Genomic DNA, 22,313 nt, shown 5'->3' on the forward strand with positions numbered 1-22,313 from the left:
TAAAACGTTTTTCGTCACATAGATTTCCATACAAAATCTGGTAAGTGTCTTAGATTACTTTCTTCGTAGGCTTCATCTTTAACCGCACAAATTACTGGCATTTGGTTTCCAACTTCATATGTTGATCGTTCTTTAACTGATAATTAACTCTCAACATCATTAAACCACCTTTTCTATTTACGATGCAAATATAAATCATTTCTCTCGCCCTCGCCCCGTTAAACTACGGTGCTTCTCCCTGTCCGTAGCTTTTACACGAAATGAAATTTAATTGCGTCGCTTTAAACTCGAAATCAGCGTCATTACTTACATTTTATGCGCTCGCGTTGTCTTCCTTAATGCAAGATTTACAACTCCAGGAAATAAGGCTTGTCCAAGGAACGCTGTTTTGGTCAAAAGCCAGCCCTTCGTCAAACACGATTCTGAGCTGCGATTAAATGAGTGATGCCTAATTATTGGATATATAAGCTCGCACTTATTAGGGTTTCGCAGCATAATGAGAAAAGTCTTTAAAATGGAATTCGGAATGAGAAGCTCCAAATCCTGGTCGAGATATGTATGCACGGCTGTTTTCCGAAGCTCATGAATTATTTGATATGACTTTGGAGTTTGCATCAATCCGCATTGAATTTTCCATCACCGCTCTCCGACAAATATTCGTAGGCATGCGGAGTGGAAAATCAGCTACGGAACCTGGAGAAAAAGTTGGTGTTAATTTACAGGTTCAAAGATTGTATAAGAAATAAAAATTATTAAAATATTCTTAGGCATACGGAGTTGAAAATCAGCTACGCAATCGGAAGAGAAGTTTTAAATTTTAGGGTCAAAGAGTGGGGTAAGAAAAATTTAAGTTTGTAAAATATTAATTTCAAGCAGTGGTTTTACTTTAGGGTAAAGTTTTTTTTTTTTTTTTTTTACCATGGAAAAATAAGTATTTTGCTTTATTTGGTTATGGCACTAAAAGGTCCGTTTTATTTCATTCTTTAGTGACTTAATAGGTAAAACTCGGAAAAAGAAAGTCTTGAAAGATGTTTTAGCATTAAGTGCTTAAAATTTATTTCACTTATTTTTGTCAAATGAAAACTCTTATTTTTAAGTGGTTTTTGAAATGAATACATTTTTCATTTTATGCAGAAAATAGCTTCGTATTTATTGTTAAAATTTTTCAAGAACGTTTTCTATTATGTTCCTTTATCTTACATGGTTTGCTTATGCTATCAGTGGGTAAATTTTTGTGAAAATAAAAATGGTTTCGAAATAAAATGGATCTTCATAAATGCATCATGTTTGATTTGAATAGCAAAATATGTGCGTCATGCGTAACGAAACGTATTCAATTAAACTCTCATGTCATTAGCTATAGAAAACCCTTTTAGCAGTTTTTCAAGATCATCTTACATAGAAGATAATTATTTAAATAACACTGGCTTGTATATTCGTGACCTAGTTTTCAATCACAATTTCAACGCCGCCCCCCCCCCCCCCTGCCCCATGTATCTTATAAAGGAGAAAACAATAGCTCGTTCCTACCCAAGAACGAGAAACCTTCCTTTTATACACATTTATACGGCAAAACATAACATAAACATAACATGAAAACTCCAATGCAACCGTCTCCACCATGCCCCCCCCCCCCCCGTATCGTCGGCATTTTTTCACTAAGACGACACCAAACTAATTAAAATCTGTATTAAAACTATGGAAATATCTGTTTAAAAACGAAATGAAAAATTCCATAGCTATCATTAAATAACAATATTTTACTTCTATATACTTTTAAATTCCTATATTCATAACTGAACATACGTTCATGCATGTATTCTTAAAATCTTATGTATGCACTATTGAATGCTTGTCATGAAAGTAAATATGTTACGTTTTATGAAGTTTTATGTTGCACAGTATTGGACTCAGAGCAGGAATTAATAAATAGAGGGATCATGTTCAATCATTGGCATAGCAAAAGCGGAGGCTAAGACGCCAAGTCACGTGACTCAATAACGACGAATGGTTCACATGTTTTGTGTGAAACTAGCGAAAGAAACTTGATTTCATCCAATGCTTTGCTTTAAAACTTATCACGTGACTTTGGGATCTTTTCTGCACAAATGAACGTCTTCACTCCCTCCATTTTATCTATTCACAAGGGCATTGGAAGTGTATCTCAGCGCAATGTTAATGTTTTCATCTAAAGAATTTCCATTAACGAGGCGGTTCCACAGATTTCACTTGTGAGCCTAACAATGTTATTCAATTAAATATTCACTAGAAACATTGACGATAAAATAAAAAATCGAGTATAGATACTAAAATTAGAATATTATTATATGTAATATTAGAGTAAAGAAAAAGTCAATTTTTACAAAAATGTTTTAGTTTTCACCTTTAAACGGATTTTTGGGAACCGAATCAACAGAAACTTGCAAAATACCGAATCGTTTTAGGACAATGGTTGAACGAAAGCTCGGAGGAATATAAAAGTCAACACTTTTGTGCTCAAAATTAGGAAAACTTAGTTTAGATTACCCATTTTTTTACCCTCACATAAAATGTAGGAAAAAGCGCTTCGACTCATTTACTGCTCAGATAATCCATAAAAGACGAAACATAAATTATGGCTTTCTTAAACCCATTCAGGAACAATTTGACGCTGTGGAACAGTGCACAGCCTTCTATATATCAGGCCTACGCGCTGTATTGCGCAATCGACGTCACGTGATTACTTGTAGGCAGTCACAGTCAGTCTTCGATTAGCGGGAAATTCAGTTTGGTTCAAATATGCAAGGATGCAACATTCGACTGGAATGTTTATTAAGGTAAGAATTTCCGTTTACTCATAAAAGAAAATGAAATACTTTTATTAACATAGTAGTGTATAGTTTCTCATATTTTTAAATGCTTATTTTGTTTCTTAATGCTGTTTTACTTTTCAGAATAATCTATAATGGAAATTTGTGTGCAGTGTTTGACTTCAACTAGCTGACCGTTGCAGAAGTAAGTTTTATTTCTACTCATAACACTGGTATCAGTTAGCAAAGAAATATTAATTAGAAATGTATGTATGAATGTTTAGAAAACGTTATCAGCAGTCTTTATGGAGATTTGGAATGATGTTTTTTTTCTTGCATTTGATTGTGGTTAACGGTGCAAAGAAATCGTTATGTCATGAAGTTACAGTATAAGCCTGACTTGTTTAAACTTTAAACTCGATAAATAGATAAACCATTGAGATTCTTTAGTAGTAAAAATCTAACGTATTAAATGTTTATGGGGCGGTAAATTTCGAAGTTGAAACATTTTGTTAAAGCATGAATATCTGTTTCAGTGCCATAAGATTCACTGCTTCAATGCAAAAAATAAATTATAACAGTTTAGAGTGAGTACATGCAAAGCATAGTTCGGGATTTAACTAGAAATTGAATTTAATTTTAGAGGCAGCAAATTGCATGATTTAAAAGACTTTTGGAAATATTAATATCTAATTCAGTGCCATAAGATGCACTACTTTAATGTTAAAAAAGATAGTTTAAAGTGTAAACCAGTGCTTGGATATGCAAAACTTAGCTTGGAATTTAACAACTATAAACTCAATTTAATTTTAAGCACTTTACTATTACTTCTATTTTATCAAGATATCATTTTATATTATTATTATCATTATTACTATTCAGTGGGGGAGGGGGTGGCACTTGTCACTATCGCCTAGGGCGGCAAAACTGCTAGAGACGGCGCTGAATATGTTTGAAGTTTTCATTTGACCAAAAGATATCTTTTAGAAGGTGCTTGATCATCAGTGCTTACATTTTTTAAGCAGAATCGATAATAATAAAAAAAAAAACATGTTTAATAATTTTTTAATGATTTCTTTCTGGTAAGGTACACATTATTATGTATGGCTTTTTCAGACTATATATTTTTATTACTTTCGATTTTAACAAAGAGGCTTCTTTGCCCATACTTTATCTAATGATTATTTTTTGCAACAGTAGTTTCAAGAAACCTTTTTTAATTAATCATTCAGAAATACATTTGCGTATTTTCGTCTTATTTTACATAAACGTTTTTCAAATTCAAAAAGGAGAAAAAAGCGATTTTATTTCATTGATTATTTTGTTTATTAATTAAATTTTCATTCATTTATTGTTTTTTTCCATCTTTAACAGAGGAGGATGCCTTATAAGTGCTCTGTACCGGGCTGCCAGTCCAATTATAAGCCCCCTTACGTTTCCTGTTTTCGTTTCCCTCAAGATTTGGACAGAAGAAAGTTTTGGATTAACCGAATTCGTCGAGAAAATTTTACCTTCTCTAAAAATGCAAGAGTTTGCATAAAACATTTTGCGGAGCAAATGATTGTCTGGGAAGACATCTGGACTGACAAAGACGGTAAAGTTCATAAAATCAAACGAAAAAGCCCAACTCTTACGCAGGACGCTTTTCCGTGTGTTATTCAAAATTCGACCCCTCATCTAAATATTCAAGTGAGCAAAAAAAGAAAAACAAGAGACTCGAAAGAAGAAGACCTTGTTCAAGAATGCCTAGCAAATAGCATCGTAACGTACAATAATGAAACTGAGATGAAAAAATTGTGTGACCTTTCCCAAGTCTACATATATGCAAAAGACTGTTTACATAACTATCCGAATTGGACTTATATTGTACACGATGAGCAATTTACAGCAGTAAAACTTTCTGTATTGGATATTCCATATGTTGAAATCTCTTTTCGGGTAAGTTCCGATTTATCTTTTGAAATATATTCTTGTAAAGACAGATTAAATGTAAATAATTTGGGTTTAACATTTCAAAAATTAGAAAACAAAGATCAATTTGATGTATTATTAAAAGTGTGTAATGATTACAATTTAAAGGAAAGCCATACAGATAAATTTTCTAATGTTATAAAATTTTTAGAAGAGTACAAAACAACATTGAATGAAGAAAAACAACTTTTCCTATCCATTTTAATTGAACAGCTTCAGCTTATGGAATTACGGAAAGAAAGGTACAGATTTTCCCCGAAATTATTACAATTTTCTTTTAAAATATTTCTTATTTCGCCATCATGCTATAAAGCTATTCGTAAAACCAATTTGTTGATTTTACCTCATCCCAACAATTTAAGAAAAATGGCATCCAAGCTCAATATTTGCAGTTCCGTATTCAGTGTGAAAAGTAATTATTTGAAAACAAGATTAAGTATTTTAAAACCCATTGAAAAATATGTAAACATTCTTTTAGATGAAATATATATCTCTCCTGAGTTATCTTTTAAAGGTGGTAAACTAACGGGAACGTCTGTAACAGATTCTAATGCATTGGCAAAAACTGTTCAAGTATTTTCTATTACATCTTCTTTTGGCAGTTATAAAGATGTAATTGCCATTCTGCCTATCCATGAAAATTCTGGGTTGTTTTTGTTCGAAGTATTAAAAAAAATTTTACTGGAGCTACATGAATTGAATGTTAATCCTTTAACTGTTATTGCGGATAACAATCAAGTAAATAAATCCCTATATTCCTATTTTACTCCTCATCCATTCGGTTATAATTCTGTTTCAAATCCCTCATGTTCCGATGTACCATTGTTTTTGCTTTATGACTCAGTTCATATCTTTAAAAATATACGAAATAATTGGTTGAATAATAAAAATGAGGTTTTTAACTATCCAGATTTTTCTGATCAAAATATAATTAAAACTGCAGATTTTAATCACCTAAGAACTCTTTATAGCAATGAAAAAGATTCTCTATTGAAATATGGATATAAACTGAATCATAAAGCATTATATCCATCAAGTGTTGAACGTCAAAAAGTTAATCTTGTGTGCAAGATATTTAATTATGAAAATATTCAAGCACTAAAAGAACTTAAGATTGTCGAAACTGAAGGAACATCAACATTTTTGTCAATAATTTTAAAATGGTGGAATATCGTAAATGTAAAAACATTAAATAAAGATAGAAGATTACGAAATGATGATTACAAAGCTATCATTTCCACAGATCAGTCCCAATTAAAGTTTTTATTTGACATTGGTGTTTGGTTAAAAAGATGGGAAATTTTATCGAAGGGTAAACTATATAGTAGGTTAACTGGTAGGACCTTTGAGGCTTTTCAACAAACTTGCAACGGATTGTATGGTCTAGCTAATTTTTCATTAAATAATTTAAAAATAAATTTCATTCTATTTGGAAAATTTCAAACTGATCCATTGGAAGAACGATTTAGTACATACCGGCAATTATCAGGTAGCAACTACTACATATCTTTGCAACAACTAATTGAAAGTGAGAAAAAGATTAGAATTTACAATTTAGTCTTTTATAAAGAAAATATTAAAACTACATTTGACGATGTAAGAAAAGAACACTTGGCAGATTCAGATCCATTTGTGGATCTTGAAATAGACCCTCTACAACCAATTGATAAAAAAACTATACCTATTGCCATTTTTATTGCAGGTTACGCTGCATTTAAAGCTTGTAAAAAAGTGAATTGCTCTTCATGTATAGAGCACTTTACGTACTCGGATGATTTTTTCGAATATGAATTGTCTGAAGAATGCAGCTTTATAGATGCCTTAGATCGCGGATCTTTAAAAAAACCAACTATTTTAACGTTCAAAGCAACTTCCATTTGCATTAATATATTTCAAAATATTGTAGAAAGTTTTTACGAGGAATTTATGTCAAATAACAATCAATTGCAGTTCTTAATCAATATTAGTGAGCCATTCATCAGAAATGTTGTAAATGAACATCATCAGCTTTGCTCTCATGACATTTTCCCGATTTTGTTAAACATAGTAAAAACAATTTATAAAATTCTCTTAAATAACTTTTCAAAAAGAATTAATGAGAAGTATATTAATGAAAAAGCAAATAAAAGAAAAATAAAGAAACTAACTCACAATAAATAAATAATTCCATGATAATGTAGGTATAATTTTTACTCTGCATATGTTCATATGTTTTTTTAATCATTATTGGGTATTTATTTGTCAAAAATGTATGTTATTTATTCTGTTTCTAACATTTACAAATATGTCTCAATATTTGTTATTTATTCCAATTTGTATTGTTGTTTCATTTGCTCAGATTTTTATCAAAAGAAATCAATAATCATTCGGGTGAAAAATGCAAAATATTTATTAGTTTATAATTAAGAAATGTACATTTCCTGTTCATCTTAATTCATTTTATAGAAAGCAAAATTTATTTCGTGCTTTATGATTTAAATTTCAAGAATATTTGCTTGACACCCATACAAATAAATTCTCCTTTTTGCTTTCTTATGTGTAATGTCTTTTTCTTCCTTGTCTACAATTATTGCGACTATAATATTTAACGTGTCATATGCATGAATTTTAATTTAGTTTATTATTAAAGAACTGTTTGTATCGATGTGAAAACTGGAATTATATAAATTTTTTAAGTGAGTGATGTATTCGAGTATTTCAAGTAAAAATCAACTGCTTTCTCAGAGAATTAAGAAATTTCTAAATTTTCATTCACGGTAAAGCTATTACGAGATGTAAACAGAGTCCGCCTCCACGGGCGGCCATGTTGAATGAGCGCGCAGGCCTTGTGTTAAGATGGCTGTGAACAGTGACACTATACCACGTGCATTAAAGGCAGTAAAGACACACCAAACAAATGGGGACTATTATAGCAAAAAATAATATTTTCAAATTAAAAAACAGGAGTTTTGTTTCGCATTTCTTCAGCAAATTAACAGTTTTTTTTCCTCCTAATATTATTTGCGTTGAACTCACGCTCCTTTACCGCCCTACAGGATAAGAATCGCCGAACTATACCGCATTTAGTATTATTAATATGTCACATGATGTCACACCGATAAGATAGTTTTGTAGACACACACTAATAAATTTAGAAAGAAAAAGTGTGTTATTCGGTTATTATGAAAAATAAATTTTTTGTTTGACTGATAAATCAACAAATTTGATTTTGAAACTTAAAAAGTAGTCTGATCAAAGTTTATGCAGAAGTCTGCTTGAACTTTTCTTAGTTTTGAGTTTACATTCAAAGATGAAACAAACACACGCACACATGAATCGGGTAGAATTAGTAGCAGAACGCACTAGAATGCCGTTCCGGTACTTCTTTTACGAGAAAATAAATTCCTCTTTCCCCAAAAAATTAATCCCACCCGGGATTCAATTACTTCTTACTGGCATTCCGTTACTAAAAAAAATATACTTACCCCTGACACCCACACACGCACATTGTTCTGGACCAAACAGATATTCAGACACTTTCTTCGATATTTGTTTAATAAATAACCTGAGAAAATAATACTATAAGAAAATAGAAAATGAAAAAACGTTAAATAAAAGACATTATTTTTTTTATTCTATTGTTTTATTTAAACTTAGGGAAAAAATGCTTTTAGCATTAGATCAAATGAAAAGATATGACACATTTTGTAAACAATCCCCTAAGCACCTTTCCCTAACAGTCGGTTGCTTTTCTTTTTCGAAGATGGCTCTTACCCTGAAAAAGATTAATCCTCTAGAGTTTGGTTCTCTAATCCAAAGTAACGGCAGTTCTGAGTGAAAACAGAAAAACATGGCTATATAGAGTTTGTTTATATGTTTGCTTTTGTTGTCCTCTCCGAGCTAAAATAGAACAAAATGTTCATGTTGATGTTTTTCATAAAGTGACCTAAAGTACCGTTTTTCTGTAAGAACTTCCTTTAAGTAAATAATTTTTCGCTATTAGTTTAAACTTCAACGGAAAATTAAAGTTTCTCTGCAAACAAGTTTTGCTTTTACAGGAAAATTGGTTTCCTTGAGCGGTATAAGGAAATATTTTGTACTGCTGGGAGTAAAATGTTTTTTAGTAGTATTTTTCAAATAATGCGCTACAATAAACTTATTTCTATAAATATTGATGAATGTTATTGTCTCAAAACTTTTAGCTATCTCGTTATTTTGCTTCAGTGTTTCATTAAATAGAATCGTTTAAAGTTTTCTGGACTTTAAGCACGAGTGGTACAATTAATATTGTGAATTTGTAGTAGGTTTTTGACTGCGATAATTTTAAAACTCAGAAAATAAAGTTGTAGCATCGTGTTAATCATGCACTTTGATTTTATTTTCCTCTTTTTACTTAAGGCAGTTCGTCACCCTTTTGTAATTTTGATTTAGGTTTCATTTAAACATTTACATTATTCCGTTTTTTTTATTTCCTTATAATCCTCATATATATAATAGCCACTGATCGAGTAACGCTTTTGACGTCATCAACAATGAAACTCGCGCCATGGCATGATGATTTGATAAAATGTTTTGGTAATGTTTAACATGCAGAGAAAGGCTTTATTGTGACAAGGCTGAACTCGATCCGGTAACTTAACTGTTTTACTGATAATACTGTGTCATTTCAGGGGAATGAAGAAACTTAAAAATTACTTTTAAATTGAAAAAAAAAACCGCCTTCAAAAAATACCCAGGAACTAAAAGGCAAAAAATAACTGATTACACTTACATTCTATTTCCTAACCAAACATTGAAATGAAATTTATTTTACAATTCCACTACAAAAATCAACTAAACTAAAAACCGAATTATAAAATAAGCAGATTTAAATTACTATACGATGAAATATTTTAAATACCTAACTAATTATATACGATCTCTTAATTTTTAATAACCTTTTGAAGTCGGGGTCTCCTATAAACAACTACCTAAAGTAACTGACAACCCACCGAATCCTGAATTAAACGCTAATTTAACTATACGCGAAATTAGTCTTTAAAACTAAACCTACTCAGTTACGTTAGGTAGTAGTTTATAGGAGGCCCCGACTTCAAAAGGTTATTAAAAATTAAGAGATCGTATATAATTAGTTAGGTATTTAAAATAATTCATCGTATAGCAATTTAAATCAGTGTTTTTTTTTTATATATAATTCGGTTTTTTGTTTAGTTGATTTTTGTACTGGAATTGTAAAATAAATTTCATTTCTATGTTTGGTTAGGAAATAGAATGTAAGTGTAATCAGTTATTTTTTGCTTCTTAGTTCCTGGGTATTTTTTGAAGGCGGATTTTTTTATTATTATTATTTAAAAGTCATTTATTTTTTTGCTTTTTAGTGGTGTAAATAACACGGCGAGCGTCTCGGGGACTTCCGACGACTGTGAAGAAAGGCTTTTTCAAATGCGTAACTATGTACAAAAAAAAATTTGTCTTCATCATTAGTTCAACTTTATCAAAGTTTGCTTTCCGAAAGCAAATGCACGAGTCACTAAAAAAAAACGAAATCACTTTAAATTTGTAAAATTATAAATTTTAGAATTGTAATATTGTAAATTGTAATTTATGTTTCGCAATACGTGTCATGTAACTCGTGATAAAAGTCGCATGTTTCTTCAAATGCCCCCATTATAGATGAAGATAAAAAATTCCACTAGAATGAATTTTATGTTTGCTTCAGAAAATCCTTAATTAAAAATTTTCACTGTCATTACTCTTAATAATATATATTTTTAGTACTTTCTTTAACTATAGGTAAAGAAAGTATAAACCTTTGTTTTATGGTCTTTCTTTATCAATGGGTTTTATATTTGATCGTTTGTGAGGGAAATTGCATGAAATTTATTGTTTTACCCTTAACTTTTCCTAAAGAACAAATAGGGTAAATCAAAGATTTGGAACCTAAGTTAGACCACCCCTAAACAAAACCACCACTAAACAAAAAAGAGCATAAAAACCGGTTCACTAAGTGAGACGATATACAAAGTTAATAAAGTACAAATCGATTTAAATGTGAGTATTATATTTGAAGAGTTTCATCAAATCTAAACTTGCTTACCATTAGACCGCCGAGGAAGTATCCCGTTTCAAACAAAAAAAAGAATTTTTCTTATCGGTACAGGCAGAGGCGTGCACAGAAATTTTGGAGCCCATCACAGATCACTTTTCCGCGCCCCTCTCCATATTGTTTACCCCTATATTTCACCGTTAGAAACAAAAATATTGGGCCGCCTCCAGGCTCGGGCCCGGGCAAACAGATGTCCCTGCCCCTCCCTGTGCACGTCCCTGGGTACAGGTGTCTTCAAGTACTTATGGAACATTGTACAAAGGAAAAACAAATCCGACGAGTTCAGAACCTCCTCCTTTTTTTGAAGCCTGCTAATTAATATAACCCTAATTTCAAATTGAACTGGAGGCATCGTGAAATAATAAATCCAGAATATTGGTCGAACTTCAGAAATCATACACAGTTATAATGTATATTATTAAGGAATATAAATTAAATCGTGGGGGAGGGGTATTCTGTATTCAATTCCCCCTCAATTGAACACTAAATATATTTAAAAATTGGAATATTAAATAAAGAACTTTAAATTTTAGTGCCTAAATAAAGTTATTTATTTGTAAATAAAATATTAAGGTAATTGATTCAACTATTAAAGTAGCGAAATATATTTAATTTACTGCTTTGCTACGCAGTAATAAATACATTAGTAACACCTATAATAAAAAATTACCATGCGGTGCAGCGTTGAGAAAATTAATCATCCATGTGCCCCGAGAATTATATATCGTTCAAGAGAAAGCCAAAAGCTTAGGTGTGAAAATACACCGATCACACCAACACCACGTGACCATGACATATGAAATTTAAAGTTTCTTGGATTTCTCCGGGACCCCTTATCAGATCCAGACCAAATTACAATGGGACCATCTGGAAAGTATACCCTTCCAAACAAAAAAAAAATTTCAAATCGGTCGATATCGTAGATGCAAGCATGTTTTAAAGTTGTATTGTTTTCTCCTTTATACTTATCAACTGCCCCCACTACTGGGATTAGTTGATACAAAAGAAGTGTCATTGCATTATATTTAATTCTGCCTTTAATGTTTAATGTTTTGAAATGCATATACATATATATTAGTTATACATGATAGTTCCCATTAACAGATAGGATTTTGTGCGCGAAAATGAAATCAATAGAATAAAAATAAATTTGCAAAACCAAAATGTATCACCTAACCGTCTTTTCTTCTAATATGTAGGGGAAAAAGGGGCACATGGGGAAAAAATTTTTACTAATTTTTTTGACCAAATGTGTCTGTTCCCTTGATTGATTAGCCTTTTCTTTGTGGTCCGGATTTTTTTCAGATTAACAAAAAAAATAATTTTTTTAAAAATGTCTTCAATAGTTCACATGTGCCCCAATAGGGGGCACATGTCAACAAGCCTGAGCGACATGTTAAAACAATTGAAAAATGCAGGAAAAGCATCATATTTCAACGAAAAACCTATTAATATAAACCATACCAAATACATGGAAGGTTTTGTAACCTATACTGAGTAAGTTTAAATTTTGCAATAACCGTCAATTAGAGACTTTTTTCCGAACTGCATAATCCTGCTCATGGTCAAATTTTTAAGTTTCGTAGCACGTTCTAATTACTGGATCGAAAAGAAAAAGTTTTAAAACTCAAGGATACAAAAATTATTTTATTATGTAATGTTTATTTTTGTTGTAAATTGCGTTTAAGCTTCATACATATATGATGATGAATTTTAAAATTATTTGAACTTCAGTTTTTAGTTAAAAGAAAATATTTTATCTTTTTTTTTCTTGTAAATATTATATAACAATTTTTTGCCAACTAATTAGTAACAAAAGAATTTAAAAATTTAAAAATCGTAAAGTAAACGAATAATTAATAATTATATAATTATAAGGAACAATAAATGTACAAGTTAATTATATGAAAATAATAGTTATAAATCTTTGCACCTTCTGTAAACACTTATAATAACCCTACATTAATATTATATTACAATGATTATGTGGGAAATGTTCACATATGCCCCTACATGTTGTGTTCAGAAGTGCCCTGTTATATACCTTAAAACAAATTTTCAAAAATAAAGAATTCTAAATTTAATTTAAAAATTTAAACACTGTTATAAATTTACTCGAATGTTTGTATAATGGTTAGCAATAATTAATTTTAAATTATTAGCTAACTTAAAGTATGTTTTTACGTGAAAAAGAGAGTGATGGAATTACATCAGCATCTGCTAAAACAAAGAAGTTGACACCACAGGAACATAAACTGGCTCCTTGCTCCAAAAAATTGGTCAATAAGTAGGACTGGTACTGCCATTACTTAATTTTTCAAGATTTTTTTACTTGACGATAATCTAGTAAAATATACCTTGTTTACAAGTTTCCCGTGCTCATATGTGACCATTTTTCTCCTATCTTATACCTTCTTTTTGTAGATGAATAGTCAAAAATATTTAGGTTGTTTGCTGTAGGAACTTCAAAAGCTTTCGTTATACAGCTTAGAGTCCTAAATGTAGAAATGTGTTTCAGAAATTTTAATGCTAGTTCTTGATTATAAAGCCTACAGCAGGTTCTTGAATCATCACATGTAATGTCTTTCATCAGAGCTATAAATCACTTAATACAGTTCGTCCGTTAAACTTTAATCAAATAATACATTATTTGATTTCAAATCAAGTTTGTCTACACTTTTTCTAAGGTTTTTCTAATTTTTATTTTTATTTATTTACTTATTTTTCTATTTTGAATTTATTTATTTATTTACTTATTTTATTTTTTTTTGTAAAATAGATTCTTGGAGACCATGAGCTACATCGCTTAAAGTACACAACGTTGTTTAACTTTGGTTTTCAATGAATATTCATGCGAATGTTTCGTATGCTTTGTCTTAAAAAATGAAGCTAGATGAAATAAAGAACAAAACCGTAACTGTGTGTGTGACATGATTAATAGAAAAATTGGCATGTATTTTTAAAATATGCAAACGTTATTTAAGTTGAGGAATCAAATTAAAAAATCACTTCATAAAATATATACAATTCGAAAACGAATACGAAACATAGGGGTAAAGATAGCAAATTAATATTTTGCAGATAAAAGTTTCGAAGCTTTTTTTGACTAAAAAAAAACTTTCTAAATAAATTTGTTTACTGTTTCTGTGGATATTTACGAGCAATAAATTTAAATAGATGATTGAAATTTTAAAAAAAATAAAAATATCTCATTTATTGAACTCTTGCTTCTTACTGTTAAAAAGTTTATCGTTTATTATTATTTCATTAAATGAATTTTAGAATATTTCTTTTGACATACCGTAATATTTCCACATGTTTTCAAATACTTCTAAAAGCTATTTTTGAGCATGAGTACCACACATTAGAACTTAACATATAAAATTACGAAATTTATTCAATTTCAAATAAACACCTGCATTCCTTCGAATATTTTTGTTGAAGAGTTCTAAGCCTAATCTAAGGATTTTTGGCGAACTCTGACATGTTAGTATATTGAAACTCCATTTTACTTCGTGTCACTTCATAACATAGGTGGACGACGGGACAAGGAATTACAAATGACCCTTTCCTTTTCTGCTTGGTGTCCTAGTAGCAACATCATTTTCTCTCGACGCAAAGAAGAAAATAAGGCGTCTGCTATGCCGCCATATCACACGCCCTCTAATTTATCATGACTTACTTTTGAAATGGGTTCTTGCTTTCGCACATTCATCATAAACACCGGGTCTTTAATCTAGTCTCTTTCACATTAAGGCGGACGGTTACGGTTGACCCCAAAGATGGAACGCTTCGGTGCCACGGGGTTGGGTAAAGATAAATGTAAATTAATTTTGCGGCTATCTTGGTGAACTTTGACATGTATGTCTGAAATTTTGTTAGATGAGAAATTTGGGCTATCATACAATTATTTTAAAGTGCCAATTTCATTTAATTTGGTTTAAATTTTAAATGCTATTAGGTCGACAAATATTTATTAAGATAAGAAACTGTTAATAAGACAATGACAAAGTACTATGAAGAATCAACACAAAGTAAGCGCAGCTACTGCTTATATTTTTGTGCATAATTACGGATTTAGCCATTGAAGACAAACATAAAAAAATCCAACCAAAGATAGATAATATAGATGAAATACAGACAAAAGAATCGGATTTGCTTAAAAAAATATAAAACCTGTGAGAGAGCTTCATAAAAGCTTTGACCAATAACAATGTGATATTTTCTTTAGTTCACGTTAATCAATAGCTGTGCGATAATAGCTACTTTAACATTAATCTAGTCTCTTTTACATTAAGTCGGACGGTTATGGTTGACTCCAAAGATAGAGCGCTTCGGTGCCATAGAGTTGGAGTAAGATAAACATAAGTTTATTGTGTGGTTATCTGGATAGATTTTTATGCGTTTGATTGAAATTTTGTAAGACGAGAAATTTTTGTTTTATTGCTCAATTATTTTAAAATACAATGTCATTAAATGTGCTCAACAATTACGTTTAATCTGTGAATTAGTTCAATTCAAACTTTAAACAAGTGTTTTATGATTAAAATCAAGTGTAGTGCAGGCAATAGGTCTTTCCAAAGAAATAATATACAGACACAAGTCCTTTATGTTCCCTTATTCAACTATGGTTTGCTTGTTGTTATTTTTAACTGCCATTTTTAGTTCTGCATAGTCGGAATTGAGGCACTCATGCTTTTGGTTTTTCTTTCCAAAAAAATTAAATTTAAAAACAGGTCACAGCAATGTCAGAGATCTTAAATATGTTCTTTTTTACTGTATCAAATAATTAAAAAATAAACTATTATTTTTTAATAATTGCAATATGAATGAAAAAATTACATCATGGAAATTATTTTTAAAAAAACAACGTGTAAGTTCATCAGTTTTAAAGGAGTATCCTTGTTGTTTGTTCTTAACTGATTCATCACGAACAAATGTTAGAATTATGACCAGATCGTTTTCATTGAAGTCTTAAATGTATAAACTTTGCAAGATTAATTATTTAGCAAAAAACGAATGAAGCCATCTTTAAAACTTACACGCTATATAAAGATAGAAATAATAAAATGTACAAGCTTTTGATGGAGTGGTGTAAAGAAAGAATTCAAAGTTAAAGTAAATGAAAATTCAAAATTTTCCCAAGCAAATACGGATCATCTTTTACATTATAACATAGCATGGTTTCACGCTTTTTTTCCTTATCATTAATTTTATTCGTTGATGCTCTGATAGAAGTTTACTCTTCATTTTTTTTTCCACAAGTATCTGCATTTAGTGTCTAGGTTTTGTTTCAAAGCTCAATCTAGTCATAATGTAGGAAGCAAATTACAGTAGTAAAAATGAAATCATTTTTTTTTAATAATTTTATAAGTAGGACGTGATTTTAAAGAATTTTTACGGTTGACCCCAATCCAGAAAAGAACAAACAAAAATTATACCTTAAAGAAATCGGATTTTTGAATTCCTACCGTAAAGCGAGAATACTTCGCTTAGGTGAGCTAGTGAACAATATTAAGTAAAATGAACACTTAAATCTTTATCGCATTTAGTTAAATAAAAACTAAAAAATAAGAGAACAAAAATGAACAGCCTCAAATCGCGAGGAATAGAGCGTGTCCCATTCCTCTCGGTAAAGGATTTTTTTTTTTTTTTTTGAAATACTTCTCACATAAAGCATGCTATATTTAAGCTTAGTTTCATTGTCAATATTCATTTAAAATCTGGCTGTCAGGAAATAGTACTTGACTACACCTAATTTAGAAGCGTCCATTTTCATGAACGGGTGATACGGAGAGGAAAATTTAAGGACCGAATTCGTAAATGTGGTATTGGTTCTAGAGCTTGACTACCTTGGAATTCGAGGCATTATCCAAAAAAGTAAAACATTTCAATTGTGTGCGGTCAAGGAAGATGTATCATTATACGGGTCATACTATTCTAAGTTAAGTGGGTGGGACTTGGTTTTACCACTTTCAGCAGCGATTGGCCAGAGATTGCAACCCCTCCTTTACGCATTTTGAATTCTCAGTTCCAATTCCTCCAAATTGGAAAAAATACGGTTGGAATAAAGGGCAAAACTTTTTATTTTTACTTTTTTGCCAACTCAATGCAGTTTTTGCTGCACCTTAAACATTTCTGGTTTAAGTAGTCACATAACGAAAATTATATTAGAAGTAGTTTTTTCCCAATTCAACTGTTTCTTAAAATCTTGAGTATTAATCATCAAAGCTACCCATGTCATTTGTTATGATAAAAATAAACAACAACAGACTTCAATCAGCAAGCAATAAATTAATTAAATATTTTCACTAAAATATTAACAGCAATCTCAAGTGAAATAAATTATAAAATAATAAAAATAAATATTGCAGACGGTACATTTAGAATGGTTCGCTGCAATGCTGCCTCTTTTTTTGTCCTCACAGAGTTATTTTCTTTTTTTTTTATAAAACTTGTTGAAAAAAAAAACATTCATATCGCCAAAATGTCGCTAATCTTTTAAATATGGCACGCATCCTGTCTTCTTTCTCTACCTACTTTCAGGAACGAACTCGTTTTCTCAAATGATTGACAAGTGCCATTTGTTTGCGATCGGACTATACTTTATCTTTGAGCTTAATATACATTTATAATATTTTTATTTCGCAAAAAAAAACACAGCTTAAAAAAACATTGAGAATGGTATAACTTTTGCTTACTTCTGATGTATAAAAATAAGGTTTTGTCTTTCGCACAATCAATAATATCTTACTTCGTAAAAAAATTAAAATTAAGCATGAATCTATAGATACTCCGTCTGGTGGAAAATTAGAAATGAATTATAATACTTTATTTAGACCAAAATATAGGTGTCTCATTTCCCCTACTTTCCCATTCTTCCCAGCAATCCCCTAATATTATTTATCAAAACTTTGTTTTCTTCATAGTTTTCTATAACCAGTAAGTGCGTTATAACGCCATTTTATTATTGTTGTTATTACGCATTATTTGCCGGTTAACGAGAACATTGTATGTAGGCAAAACATAAAATGATGTGCGAAATAACTAGACGGAGTTAGAGGCCTGAGGGAAAATCAACCGTAATTGACTCGTCTCGCTTTCTCTTTATTATGTTACGCTTGTGATACATACAAGTTGATTTGGGTCAAACTAAGCTGTTTTTATTAGACTCAGGGAGACACTTTTTTTTTTCTTCTTCTTTTTCTTCCGAAAGAGTTTCGTCGTTTTCCTTTTTATCATTTATAAAGAAGAGGTTTAGTGGGTTTTAGTAACAAGGAACTGCCGTATATGCCACCTGAAAAATTTTTAATATTAATATATCCCTGCTTTAGTTCCTTACTGAGTGATATTTTGAAATTTCTAGAATAGATACGGGAAATTCTAAGCTAGTGTTATCTTTTTACAAATAGATTGAAAAACTTGCTTGGCCGTATGCGGCCCGTCTTTCGCAGTCGTGACACAACAGTGAAACACACACACACACACATATATATATATATATATTAGGGTGGTCCTATTTTTTAAAGTTGTAGATATTTTACACGACGCCCCCTCAATTTGTTCCATTGTACAAATAAATGATCCATGCAAAATTTTAAGTCAATCCATGAATATTAACACGTGCCCCTAGGGCTCCCTTTTTTGAGTTTTGAAGAAAAAATTGCGGATTTTCTCATTTTTATGTAAAAATATTCCTAGGTTTCATATTTAAAGTAATTTTGAACATCAATAGATGTTGCTACTTCCAGACCAACCATTCTCTCACTTTCATTCTGTAAAATTTTACATATTACATAGGGTACAAGTACACCAATGGTCTTGGGATAGGCATACCGCTATTCGCGCTCGTTTCAAACCAAGCGGCAGGGGAACATTTCTTTCCACCAAGATGGACACAAAGGATTCTAAAGGCCATTAATGAATGATTTTTGACAACAACAAATTGCCTCCTCCAAGCTTTGGGTGTGTTGATTTAGAAAATGTTCTGTGTATGTAATATGTGTGGCAAATAGGGTCACTAGGTTTCCATGCTATAAATATAAGTAATGACAATTATATTTTAATTCGCTGTTCTTTAGTTATAAACTTAAATGTTTATACATTCTTATAATTTAAATTTTGAAAAATCCTCGATTACCCTACCATAAAAGTAAATTCTATTTTTCATATCTAAATTATAAATTTTAAAAAATTCCAGATCGGAATAATGTAAAAATCTATACTTTAAACTGTCTTCTATTTCAGTACATAGTCCTTTATTATCATCAAGTTCCTCTTGCATTTCACAAGATTTAGAAACCGAAATGGGTATCTATCCTAACCTGTTGAACCTATTTTTTTTTTTTTTTTCTGATCTACCATAACGCAAAAAAGCTTGACAATTATTGAGATCTGCTCACATTTCATCAATGTTAGACAAATGCCATATTAGAGACAAAGATGCTGCTCATTTATTAACAGCCTATGTAGATGCAGTAAATTTAAATCCAAATAACCTTATGTACATCCCTTAAGAGAGCAAGAGAAAATCTTCGAGAGGTAAAATCAGATTTCATGAATTTAAATTTAGGTTTTTTATTTATTCCCTGGGATGCAAAGCTACATCCAGATGTAACTGGGAAAAAACGCCCGATAGGCTTACCATGATAGCTTCACGTTCCAATGTTGAACAGCTACTTAGAATTTCTGCGATATTTCTTCAGTTGTATATGATATCTTAGATGATTGCTCTTTATTGCTAACTGTTCAAGCTGTAGTGTTTTTTACAGCGGCTTACAATACCGGCCGTATAAATTGTGCATGTAATTTTTTGGAGAAAAAGCTGAACGGTGATATATTTGTATTGCTATCATCATGCACTTGAAATCGTACTGCAGAGTGTCTTTAAAGAAGTTCTTGCCTTTCTTAGTTCTAGACTCGATATTCCATTATTTAAGCGCTTCAAAATTCAAAAATTACACATACCACTTAAATTCTAGAAGAAGAATTTGATGACATATTATTTTTCATAGAAAGTGGAATTACGAAATATTACAGAGAATTCTCATAACGTGTAATAATATTTCTTGGTGAAGTCCTCGCTCCTACAGGGATATGTTTTCGGCAACCTGAAGCTTATCTGTGAGCCAGATGAGTGGCAAAAGGAATTTATTGTCTGAATATTTATATATTTAGGAAACAATTTAAATTGACCTTACATGAAGAGATTGCCCGTAAATGCTGTTTTATAGTTAAATGTTTTATGAAGATATAGTTTTTCGCAGCAACCCTTTCTAGGCCTTTTAAATTAATATAAAGTCTAGTGTCTAAAAAGCCTGCAGCGTACAAAATGATGACAAACATGCAGCAGAAGCAGTGATTGAAAAATTCATAAATCACTTATGGTACTTAGGGGAAGAACTATTAGTTTTTTCCGCATTGAATGAAAGAATTAACTTTGAAGATAGAAAAAGACTACTTCAAAAAAATGCTTGCTGAATAGGAAGACGTGTCTGATGACTGTATAAAAAATTTCAAATAATAGTAGATGATTTAGAATACTTTCTTAGTAAAGATCTTCCTCTTTATAGAATCAATTACAAGTCAATAAAACTGTTTGATAAGTTACAAACACCAAAAGATGTTTTCCTATTTGATTCTGATTCATGGCAAAATGAAGGAAGCTATTTAAAGGGAAGAGATATCGCTAAAATGCTGAAAGTTGTGAATGATACAACTGAACGAGGAGCACAATTACGTATCGTAAGGATGTGGGAGGGTTACAAAGTTGCAAAAAAAAAAATTGTCTTGACATTCACACACACGGTTTTTTTTTTTTTTTTGAGAAAAAATGAGAGGATCACGAAAAAAGTGTAATAATTCTACAATCCGAAGTAGTAAAAATCATCTATCAAGTTGAAAGCGTGCAAGTGCTCTGTAAGCGATTAAGCTTGAGCACGAAGAGGTGGCGGATGAATTGAAAGCTTGACGGAATAATACTTCATTGTGTAGTATCCAGGGCTCGATTAAGATATCAGGACACCCAAGGCCAAATATATTTTACGGCTCCCTGTATCCAAATTTTACAAATTTAGCTATTGGATAAAACAATTCGGGGACCTTTAAATAGCGGGGGTCGTAGGCCACTGCCTGCTCGACCTATTCTGTAACCAGGCCCTTGTGGTAGGTATCATTAGAGTGATCTGTTTCTTAGCTGTCAGATTAATAATGCCTTGCTAAATAATCGTCAGATTTTAGAATACGATGCCTGGAACATCAAATTATACCATAACGTATAAAAATGTGTAATGCTCAAGTATTTCATTCCTTTTTTTTTTTTTTTTTTTGACGATTAACTTAAAAACTCCTCTGAATATCTGACACGCTAGAAAAATATTAATTTTTTCTATTTTCTACCCTTACGGACGGACCGTGCAAGTTGGCAGATAAATGTATCATCTGCGGTGCATCTATAGTATCAGAGACACGTTGGAGCATCTAAATTAGCAATATTGGACACGCTCGGGTATTTCCATTCAGTTGTTTTTTGTTTACATTTTTAAAAATGTGTACATGCTTTCCTCATTACTGAAAACAGAACCTTATATAACATTTTCTTCCTCTTATGACTTAAACTACAAAATCTATTGACGCTTTTTGTTATCATTGGTTCTTTAGATAAAGAAGTTAGAATTGATCCCACAGGAGCTTTTTTTTTCCAAAAGATGCCTTTAAAACAACCAAATCAAATAAAACACTTTTTTGTAAAATTTTTGCGTTTAACACTCTCTTAAATTATTTCTATTTGCAGCAAATCTGCATTTTAGTCAGGACCCTTAAATTAGCACTAGACATTAATATTGAATTCTTTTGAGCTGTTCAAATTTAAACAAAACATTACTCAAATATAAAAAATGATATATGTAATCGGTGTACACTTTCCAAGATCTATGAAATAAAAAAAAATCCGTTCTAATTACATTTTTCTTTTAAAAGTGGGAAGGAGTTGACTGACAGGCAGGAAGAATAACGGGCACAAATTCTCTCATCATATCTCAAATTCTTCCTTTAAAAATGATTTTGAATTATTTATTAAACAATTAAATTTATATTTGACATTATTTTTAGGCGATATTTTTAGCATATATAAATTTTTCTTCCTTTATATATATATATATATATATATATATATATCTTACACTTATATACAGATTATATACATATATATATATATTTACTATTTATATAATCTGTCAGAATATTTAAACACCCTTTACTTATCAATCGTAATCATGTTTTATATGCTACATTCTCACTAAGTTTTTTGTTCTTTTTTTTCTTTTTTAAGCTCTTATTTCTTTTTACGCTTCATCAAAGAGAAATATGAGAAATATCTGTGATATAAGTTTAATAAAAAGTGTGTACTGTACTGGCATAATAAAACAGCGAGTCAATTTAATGGACTTAAAAGGAGATGAACATAAGTT

The sequence above is a fragment of the Uloborus diversus genome, chromosome 3, assembly GCF_026930045.1.
Source record: "Uloborus diversus isolate 005 chromosome 3, Udiv.v.3.1, whole genome shotgun sequence".
NCBI classification, from domain to species: Eukaryota; Metazoa; Arthropoda; class Arachnida; order Araneae; family Uloboridae; genus Uloborus; species Uloborus diversus.